Below are 10495 nucleotides of genomic sequence, written 5' to 3'. Positions count from 1 at the left end.
TGGTCTTTGGGTCCACATAGGGATCCAAAAAAGGACCCCCCCCCCCCAAAAAAAAAAAAAAAAAAAAAAGTGGTTACCTGCAGAAAACCGGGGACCCATAGACCTTTTTTTTATAAAGGGTCTTAGGGATGTCCTATGATATTTTATGTTAACCACTTCTGTACTGGGCCGATTTGTGGTATATTTATGTTTTATGGTGTCGTCGGGGGTGGGGCTAGAATCTGTAATAAGGGCGTTTTATTGGCATATTGTTTTATGCAGCTGCTAGATACTGCAAGGTCATAATGGTACGTCCTTGCAGAACAAGAGAGGGACCCAGACGTAAATAGTCTATGGGCGGTCCGGAAGAGGTTAAGGTTTCCTTTAAGACAAAAGTTTGAATGGTAATGACTTGGCCAATCTTCCACCCACTTGTACGCAGTTGCTTTAGAGTCAGTGAATGAACTCATGCGCACTGCAGCAACAAAAAATAATCAAAATTGGGTGTTTTTTTGCTGAGGCGGACCTACTGGAGTGGATTATAACCCAATCCAATCTATACAAGTAAATAGAACCTGTTCAGACATTGGAAAGTAAAGAGGAGTTTGAGGAGGACATCTGCCTCAGATTTTGTCTTCATTTCTGTCCCTGGCTCATGGTGGTGGGTGCAGACAGTGCCGCACCTCCCATGAGGCGACCTGAAGCGAGCGGCATTTTTGCTAACCTAAGCCAGTCCAGGACAAGCTGTCCTGGACTGGCTTAGCACGGAGCGGTGGTTTGGGGAGGCCACTGGAGCAGCGCTGCTCCAGCAGCCTCCCCGCACGCTCAGGCAGAGAGCAGGCAGCCTCCGGACCTGCACTCTGCCGGCGAACGGGGCTAAGCCCCGCCCCCTTTTGAGAAGCCACGCTCCCCCGGTAAGCCACGCCCCCGCTCTGCCCCCTCCTCCCGGCGGGGGGGGGGGGGGGGCGGCTTTCTGTACTTCGCTCAGGCGGCTAAAGAAGCAGGTTCACCCCTGGGTGCAGAGCATACAGAGCATGAGCAGGCCCTGGAGGCTTTCCACCACTGACTAGGCCAAAATGACTGGATCTAATAATTGGGGAGTCTCTACCCGGATCTACGTATCTAAACCAGCTGCAGAATCCAAGGCAAGATTGAGCAGGATGCTTATTTTTTCAATGTTCTGCTCCGATCTCTGCCTCACATTAAAACCAATGAGGGCAGAATCTACTGCTGATTTTAGGGTTAAATCCACTGCAAAATCAGTCACAGATTCCACTGTGTGAATGGGTTTGTGAATTATGTCAGTGGGTATATAGATGAGACATTTGAGGAAAGAGTATGATCGATTGGAAGATGGCCAGGCTGCCCAACCAAAGCAGAATCAGGTCATATAGGCCCCATATGTTGCAGCCATGTATAACTAAGGCGAAGTTCACATCTGTGCCAGTGTCTCCAGGAACCACTAAAATTGGAACAGACAAAAGTCCTGCACGTTGGACTTTTCTCTCTGCCGTTCTCGATTTTGAACCAGCAGCACCGGCTGGGTCCGCCGATGTCCGTGTGTTACAGATAAAACAGTGGAAGCTCTCGTGGCTGACCGAACGTCAGAAAGCCCGTATGAACCTGGCCTATGAGTTTACAATTCATTTTAAACTTATAGTTTTTCTGGCTTTATTTACGTATATAGCAAGAATTCTAATAAATATAGCACTGATCATCCTGATAAATATAATGCAAAACTGCAGTAAATACTGACAGCATAGTATAGTAAATTTATATGAAATTCTTGTTTGAGTTTTGGATATCATAGGGAATCTGTACACTATACTATACACAGACAAAAGGCAGAACACGTGTACGCAGACACAACATGTACACACAGACAATAGAAAGACAGAGCATTCATATACATATAGACAAAAGACAGAAGGAGGAGGGAGATGCGGACACAGATGAAGATGAAGGGTAAGTAAAGTGTGTGTGTGTGTGTGTGTGTGTGTGTGGGGGGGGGCAAAGTCAGCACCCAGCAGCCCAGTGGGCCCCCTCAAGAGTTGGGGCCCGGGCACTTGGCCAGGTACTGACACCAGCCCTGCATGCAAGTGTATAATGAAGATAGAAATAACTGTTCTATTTTCTATAGTGTACACCCAGCTTTACTATTGGCAAATTAACTATTTGAAGATGCGAGTACTACAGAGACTGTCTTACACAGAGGCAATGGACTGCCTACCATGAAGTCAGGATAGGCAATGGCTATGGTGCCCCTGAAGAGAGAAGACCTTTGGGTCCCCTCGGACATCACTTTGATCACCCTTTGATGCCTGGCTGTGCAAGTGTCATAAAACCCTGGCTCTATTTACTAAGATTTATGATCAGACATGTCTCCCCTTCCTGTCAAGAAATTCTTAACCCTTAAGTTAAAAAGCTGCAATAGGTCAGCAGCATATAGTCAAATAATGGAGAAAAACGGAACTGAAAGGGTTACTGCTTTACAGCTGGACTAGTGGGCTCTGTAGGTAGAGGTAAGTACACTATTGTTGTAGGCATTGACATTGTTACTGTTTATCCTTCAAATATATTTACTTAAAGGGTCACTAACTTTTCAGGCAACTTAGTCTGAAAAAAATGTGGCTACTTTCTGTCTGAAAAACCACTCTAAGGTTCCTGCCATTAAGTGTCTTCCTTCTAGCTATTTTGCTGTACACTCCCTGTTACTAGGGAAAGCCCGTCCATAGATACATCAGGCTTAAGATGGCTTTACAGTAAGTGGAAGGAGGAGAGACTGTTTTTGTGAATGGAGAGGGGAGGGGTTAGTTTTAGTCCCTGCAGATCTGCAAACTACTTTCTCTGTGCATTGGACTGAAGATTCTGCGCATCCTATATGTACTTATATCTATTTCTGGCTGCTTTTGTGGTTACAGATGGGATATTTTCACAGACAGCAAGCAGTTTTACTGACTGTTCTCATAGATTGCGCTTTTCCCCATGTCAGGGATCTTTTACCCACATTATGTCTGCATGTATATGTCATGTATTTTCAGTTCAGAGTCCTGGGGTCTCCTATATTATGGTCCTTGGGCTTCTCTTATGTTTGTTATTTTATGGTTACTCCTGGCGGAATTACATGTAAAACCAGTAGTAGTAATAGTAGTAATGGATAGGGGAAGGGGCAGACTGCTCCTTATTGTATCGCCCCTAGTCTGAGAGAGAGAGATGTAAAATGGATTCTTGGAACCTCGGATTCCATTCATTCTGCAGAGACCGCTGCCTTGGATAAAACATCCATGTTATACGGGTGAGACAATTTTTAGATATATGTAACATATTACAATAAAATATTCTTTTACTACTATACCCCAAGACTACGATTTAAATATGAAACACACAACGTCTATGTGTCATACCATTTAGAACACTTTGTCATAGATTTCCATAGATTTAGTCAACCGTTGTATCTATGCAGTTGTCTGGCTTTAGAAAGTTCATTTACCTTTCGTTCCTTAGGGCGAAACTCATCTGAATGCATATAATAGAATTATTCTATGGCAGTATAAAGGCAGCTGCTCGTGCCAAGATGTAAATTTAATTGAGGAAATGTATCGGAAGTGACAAGTCAGATCAGTTACATATTAATGTATATTACTGCTAAACAATGGCGCAATTAATTATGTAATAAGGAAAAGATTAGCGAGTGGAGGAAACGTCAAACCTCAAATGTCTTCTTGGGCAGAGGGAAGAATGCAAAGCCCAAAATACATAGGAAAAAATCTTCATGTTTAAATATCTTTCTCTATAATTATCTATCTATCTGTCTGTCTGTCTATCTATCTATCTATCTATCTATCTATCTATCTATCTCATATCTATCTATCATCTATCTATCTATCTATCTATCTATCTATCTATCATCTATCTCCTATCTATCTATCTATCTATCTATCTATCTATCTATCTATCTATCTATCAACTATCTATCTGTCTATCTATCTATCTATCTATCTATCTATCTATCTATCTATCTATGTATCCTTATCAACCTATATCTATCTAGCTATGGGGAGCGTCCTGGGAGCACTGAAGGGACTCTCCCTCTTTCAATTCCTTCTAGTCCTGTGCTGACTGCCATGCCAGCCAGTTATGCCACGCGTGCCAGGGGTTGCCGACCCCTGGTCTAGCGCAATGGACTTTCCTGGCGCAGATGTGAACATAACATTAGTTATAGGAAAATATAGGAAAATAAATTCTCCCATTGTCATGACTGTCCCATATGATCTACAATCCCTATTAGTATGGCTTTGGGGTGTTGGAGGAAACCCATGGAAACATGGGGAGAACATTTAATCTCCATGCTGGCGTTGCCCTCTGTCTGATAAGAAACCAGGACCCCAGCCAGTGGCGTAACTACCACGGAGGCAGCAGAGGTAGCTGCCACAGGGCCCGGGACATTAGAGGCCCGGTGACAGCTGCTACCACTGCTATCATTATTCTCGGGGGTCTTTTCGGACCCCCATGTATAATGATCGGGGCCCCCTGTTGGTGGAATACTTTTCCTATTAATATAGGGAAAGTATATGTACGATGCTGCAGCTACGGCTGATAGGAGCAGCAGGTCTGGCTCCTCTCAGCGCTTCAGGACGCTTTCTCTCTCCCCTCCCCCTCCCTTTCTCTGGCTGTCCTCTGCCCACCAATGAGAGGGATGAGGAGAGCCCAGGAGGCGGGGCATATCCCTATACAGGAAATGGACCCTGCCGAGCTCCTGCATGCAAGAGAAGAAGCTCCAGGAAAGTGAAACTAAAAGAAGAAAACTCCACTATGGGGCATAATAGAGCGCAGGAATGCATTGGCGGGACTCAGTCGAGATCGTCGGTGTGTGTGTGTGTGTGTGTGTGGGGGGCCATGTCAAAAGTTCGCCACGGGGCCCCACCATTCCTAGTTACGCCACTGACCCCAGCCCTAATTTATCTACAATATATGAGTCAGAAAACACCGGAAGTGAAACCACAAGAACTGATTTATTTGTAACATTTGTATTAATCAGAAATAAACTGTAAATTGTATACAATTCCGAGATGACATCATCATGGTGACTCCAGCCTGGTGCCCCGGGATGTTGTATATCTTCTGGAGGTGGTGTTATTCTCCTGAAGTTTTGGAGTCATAAACTGTTGGAATTATTGGTGTTTTTTTTTTAGTTCAGTGTTTTTATGTTCCAGCAGCAGAAAAGTGCCCTAAGAGTTCTTGATGGCGGCCGGGCTTCTTCTGTTGTGCGCTGGTGGTTTCTTCTGAAACATTTTGGCACCCACCACTTTCTTCTGGACCTAGGTGAGGAGTCCATTGGTGGCCATGCTTGTTTGTGGCTCTCACAGATGTTTTCACTCCCCTCCACAATTTCATCTGAATTGGACTGATTTGGGGATTTTTTATATTCTCTCACAGAGTCTTTTCTTGCAGAGATTTTTTTGCCAAGGTGTTTTTCTTTTGGCATCACATGCCTGACGTTTGGCCAGGCCTCCCTCGCATGGTGCCCGGAAGGAGTAGTGATCTTTCTCTCAGGTATTTCCATTTGCTCTGCCACCATGTCATCCTCCTCCTCTTCCTCATACTGGTTGTCAGTGCCAAGGCTGTCAGAGCTGCTGGTGTTTCTTTCAATGTTCTCCATTTCAGCTTGTATCTCCTCTTCTGTCTCCTCAATTATAGTCTCCAGGCCCGGCCATAGCGAAACTTCCACATATTTGAACCGTATGAATAATGGTTTCGATTTCTCAACTCGTCTTTTCCAAATTTTGTTAAGAAAATCATCATAATTATCCATTTTGTCCGCTTTTCAATCGCTCACCAATCTCTCTGTTTACTTTCCACTATCAACTGTAACCCTCAGGGGAATGTCAGTGCGTCGCTCCCTTATATCATGTGGTGATGTCATAACGTTCCATCAGGGCTAGCGCAACATTCCGTCACAGCTGCAGGTGGTTGGTTTTTTTTTTTTCAACATTCTATCTTTATTAAGTAACAACATAAAACCGCAACATAGTTACAATAAGGAATCAGAATAATGACTATGTAGTTGTAGGAGCCAATGAAGCCGACAGATCCCATCAGTCCAATAAGGAAAGAAGTCAGTGGAATATTATAGTAGTAACAGGTTCCTCCATATCAATGGCTTGTTATAAATCGAGTGCTATTGTGATACATGAACACAAAGAAAGTTACACACAATGGGCAGAATTCATCAACACATAGGAGTAAATGTGTGATAATCTGGCGCCAAAGAGGCAACACATCCACTGTCAGGGTGCATTCACACTACGTATACTGAAGCTTATTCTGAACGTAAAACACGTTCAGAATAAGCGGCGTATAAAGCAGCTCCATTCATTTCTATGGGAGCCGGCATACGAGCACTCCCCATAGAAATGAATGGGCTGCTTCTTTCACCACGAGCAGTCCCATTGAAGTGAATGGGAAGTGCCGGCGTGTACGGCTCGGTATGAGCAGAGCTTGCCGTACACGCCGCCACTTCCCATTCACTTCAATGGGACTGCTCGCAGTGAAAGAAGCAGCCCATTCATTTCTATGGGGAGCGCTCGTATGCCGGCTCCCATAGAAATGAATGGAGCTGCTTTATACGCCGCTTATTCTGAACGTGTTTTACGTTCAGAATAAGCTTCAGTATACGTAGTGTGAATGCACCCTTTGGCTCTTTGTTCCCCACTTTCCTCTGGTCCGTTTTGTGGTGTGAATTATACTATAAATCTATAGGCTGCTGCCTGCTCAGGACACGTTACTTATGGGCAGGCAGCCGGGACGATTGCTGATTCCTGCTGCCCCTGTTGTAATGTACAGTGTTAGTTCTAAAAGAGTAAATGGACTGTCAGTTGTGTGTGGGAGCACTCCGGAGCATTATACTATGTGGGGGCAGTAATGAGGCAATAGCGCCCCCTATACAGTATTATTATATATAATGGTCCTTGTTGCTCCTACACAGTACATTAACCATCCCTCGCTAATTATATACATATACAACATTTTATGCTAATCATCCTTCACAGATAACATATATGTACAACATTGTTCGCTAACCATCCCTCGCAGATGACATACATATACGGCATTGGGCACTAACCATACCTTGTGGATGACATACATATATGTAGAGAGAGAGAGAGAGAGAGAGAGAGAGATATTAGTAGAAGAAGGACGCGGCTTCGCACGTGTATATTTGTTATATGTTTGTGTAGTGGCCCCATAAGAATTGGAACTGATCTATTTTGTAAATTGTTTGTGTGTAGTTTAAATAAATTACAATTTATAGAAATGCTGACATCCAGTATGGGAGTCCAGTATAGGTACAGTCTATTTATGGTTGTGTCGGTATGGAAACCTGGTAAATTAAGTGTGTAGTTATATTGGCTGCTACACATCATACGACTGATTTAAAGACCTGCGAATTGCTAGTGACTAATACAGGTAATAAATAGCTTGGTTGCTATAGGAAACTGGTGTAAAGCAGAGTGTATGTCAAGACTGAAGAACCTGCAAGTTTCCATTGGTCCATAAGCATCATGTGATCATGTGTGAAAACAAATGGGCCAGCCTCCTCATACGATTTGGCCAAGGAACAGCGCTCACTCAAAGATAACTGTAACTCTTCTTTATTGAACAATACACAACGCGTTTTAGGCCGATAGCCCTTTCTCAATTGTAAATATTCTCAGCCCTGGATGTGCTGCTCTGCTACTCTGTGGCTCTGCTGGAGGTGGCAGCTCATTGCAAATCTCTCAGCACTGTTGCATCCATGTCTTCTTGTGCCATGAGAAGGAGGAAGGCTGCAGAGGAGGATCAGGTGCACTGCATGCAAGGATCTCTGACCCCAGATCAGATCACTGAGATCCACTCTCCCCAGATACAAGTCTCTCATGATCTCAACAGTGTGTCACTGGGCTGAGATCAGGAGAGGCCTGTATCTGGGTAGACTGGATCTCAGTGATCTGGTCTGGAGATAGATCGGTGCTGTTTTTTCTTATGTGATCATGTGTATCTCAGTTTGGATATCAGTGAAAAACCTGTGTTTGGTTGTTATGGAAACCTGGAGTAAAGCTGTATGTATGTGACCTTGTGTAACAGTATCATCCACAGCGCCCTGCATATTTAAAGCTGACCTACAGCAGTGAAGAAAAATGGCTAGGTTGTATTGGAAACCTGGAGTAAAGCTGTGTGTATGTGACCTTGTGTAACAGTATCATCCAGAGCACCCTGTGTATTTAAAGCTGACCTACAGTGGTGAAAACAAATGGCTGGATTATTATGGAAACCTGGAGTAAAGCTGTGTGCATGTGGAGACTAAGCACCTGCAAGCTTCTATTGGGTGATAAAGTAAATGTGACCATGTGTATAGCAGTTGGAATATGAGTTAAAGACTTGCAGGATTATATTGGCTAATGCAGCAAATTTTTTGGAAATACTGTATCTCAGGAACGGTACGTCCTGGAGAGCTGAGGCCCGATCTAAAACCTTTTCTCACTAACACGTAGGAATAACCTTAAGAAAGGCTATTCATCTCCTACCTTTAGATGTCTTCTCCGCGTCGCCGTTCCGTAGAAATCCCGTTTTTTGTCGGTATGCAAATTAGTTCTCTCGCAGCACTGGGGGTGGTCCCAAGCGCTCAAACAGCACTGGGGGCGTCCACAATGCTGCGAGAGAACTCTCCAGAGCCGCCTCCATCTTCTTCAGGAACGGGTCTTCTTCCGGCAGTAACTTCAAGCTTTTAGGCCTCGGGCAGCTGACTGTGCATGCCTGCCAACCACAAGAAAATGGCCACTTACAATACTGTGTATTTTTATGTGGCCAGTGAGCATGTGCAGTCAGCTTTGCCCGAGGCCTAGAATTTTGAAGATAGCGCCGGAAGCAGACACGTCAAGACCCCGTTCTTGAAGCAGATGGAGGCGGCGCTGGAGAGTTCTCTCGCAGCATTGGAGACACCACCAGTGCTGTTTGAGCGCTGGGGCCCGCCCCCAGTGCTGCAAGGGAACTCATTTGCATACCAGCGAAAAACAGGATTTTAACCGAACAGTTGGGGGAGAAGACATCTATAGGTAGGAGAAGAATTGCCTTTCTAAGGGTGCATTCACACTGAGTAAACGCTAGCTTATTCTGAACGTAAAACACGTTCAGAATAAGCGGCGTCTAAAGCAGCTCCATTCATTTCTATGGGAGCGGGGATACGAGCGCTCCCCATAGAAATGAATGGGCTGCTTCTTTCACTCCGTGCAGTCCCATTGAAGTGAATGGGGAGTGCCGGCGTATACGGCAAGCTCTGCTCATGCCGGAGCGTACACGCCGGCACATCCCATTCACTTCAATGGGACTGCACGGAGTGAAAGAAGCAGCCCATTCATTTCTATGGGGAGCGCTCGTATCCCCGCTCCCATAGAAATGAATGGAGCTGCTTTAGACGCCGCTTATTCTGAACGTGTTTTACGTTCAGAATAAGCTAGCGTTTACTCAGTGTGAATTCACCCTTAAGGCTATTCCTACGTGTTAGTGAGAAAATATTCTATTTTATTGATAGAATCCCTTTAAGACTGGTGTTTCATATGTGAGCCTCAATAAAGGCCCTGACAGGCACAAGACTCCGACCTCTTAATAAAGCAGTAGCATGGACATGTGTCGGTCAGGAACAGGCTTAGAATTCCTGTATAACTCACGTCAAGTGATCATCAATGGCAAATATAAAAATGGTGTTCGGGCCTGATATTATTATATGGGGTCTGAATACACAGTATTTACCTGTGCTCTTACATAAAGAACATATACCCCGAAAACACCTCTTCCACCATTCTCGAATGACCCTGTGAAGGTTTCTTCCAGATTGACGTCCCTGAAGCTGTCACAATGGCCATCAGTAAGTTGCTCTCTATATACAAGACTGATGTGGATAGTAATACAATAGTAGAGCTTTCCTTTAACTAAGTCAAGGGTCCTTGAAGAGTTAAAACACATTCTCAGCTCTGCTACATCAGAGGCTGGTATCGTTTGGGGAAGGAAGATCTTTAGCATATGCATTATTAGTCTATGAATATGTAATAGTTCTTAACAAGCTCCTGGCGTGTGGCACTTATAATATGCCTACTGTCTCCGAGAAAGCGCTGAGCAGGACTGTGTTAAATGACGAGACCCTGACATCTCTGACTCGTATTTTAGACTCACACATGGCTTTGCACCGCCGCTAACCTTTTTGCAGCTCCTGACAAACGATATCCAAACTTAGAAAAGAACGTGTGTGCTATGTTCTCCTCACTAGGACTCAGACATGAAAGAATGGTGGAAAAAAAATCGCCTGCCCATTAAACAGGAAACCTATTAGCATTTTTGGCAGAGGTTCAATTTACAGTGGCAGGAGGGTAAGAGAAAGATTATTCGGAGATTGGTACACTTCATATTCAGAATTACATATACAAAGGCAGGACACGAGAGGAGACTGGGGAAAAGGATGATGGAACAGGTGTCACATCCAAGT

Source organism: Leptodactylus fuscus, chromosome 3, assembly GCF_031893055.1.
Source record: "Leptodactylus fuscus isolate aLepFus1 chromosome 3, aLepFus1.hap2, whole genome shotgun sequence".
In the NCBI taxonomy this organism is placed as follows: domain Eukaryota; kingdom Metazoa; phylum Chordata; class Amphibia; order Anura; family Leptodactylidae; genus Leptodactylus; species Leptodactylus fuscus.
Note: the sequence above shows the minus strand (reverse complement) of the source record.